Genomic DNA, 966 nt, shown 5'->3' with positions numbered 1-966 from the left:
CCGGGCCCCGAGTTGACCTTTCCCCACGGGGGCGGTCAAGTTGCTCCCGCCAAGAGGGCACGTTGCATTTGCTGCCGCTCTAGTCCCCGGGCTAGTTAATCAGTTGCCGTCGGAAGTCCCGATGCCGAAATGAAAAATGGCCGTTGCGGCGATTTGGCGCCTCATTTTCGGAAGGACTACCGGCAGGCAACCCGCCGAATTGACACTTGCGATTCGGGTGGCTGGGGGTTGGCGGGGTACCCGGAGATTTTCGGGAACTCGATTTTCAGAACTTTTGCTGGGCAGCGGTTGCACTTGCAAAGTGGCCGAAGAAGTGCTCCCTCAAGGAAGGACCTTCTTTTGAAATAAAAGACCTTCCGAAGAGTGCCTGGAAGTCATTTATGAGCATTTAAGGGTAAATCTGGCGGACTTTCCATGCTCTGTTGCCGGCTCTGAAATATCGCACAGTTGGGTCTAGGCCGGTAGACTGGCTGTGAAAACAGACAAAGTGTTTTGGCGAGCGAGAGAAAACAAGGCCTTGGAACAGATTGGGGGGTGCGGAGGCACACCACACCCACAGGAAAAGAATTAATAAAAAAAAACCAAAGTCTATGACATGTCTGTTGGTACAGTGAGAAAAGCAAAGAAGGGAGGCTGCGATGGCAGAGCAAAGCCGACCTTCATACAGATATACATGTCAAAGAAAGAAACTATGCCCGCAAAAGACTTGGTGCGAAATAACAAGGCTCCTTGTGAACGGTTATCTTTGTCTGTCAGGCGCAGATTGTGGGCGGCGTCGCCTGGTTTCCTTGGGTTGCACTACATGTATGTCCTAGTCTCAAACGAAAAGTGCGTGCCCAGAATTTTGTCCAAGTTAGGCGACGCACGCCGGCTGGCATCACCTCTCCGTGCGAGCGCCGAAAGCTTTGGTCGACCTGTTTGGCTACGCTGGTCGCGGTTGCTCCTTACAGTGATGGGGACGGAAAA

This window comes from Heterodontus francisci, unplaced genomic scaffold (assembly GCF_036365525.1).
Source record: "Heterodontus francisci isolate sHetFra1 unplaced genomic scaffold, sHetFra1.hap1 HAP1_SCAFFOLD_1791, whole genome shotgun sequence".
NCBI classification, from domain to species: Eukaryota; Metazoa; Chordata; class Chondrichthyes; order Heterodontiformes; family Heterodontidae; genus Heterodontus; species Heterodontus francisci.
This window is presented reverse-complemented; position numbering follows the sequence as displayed.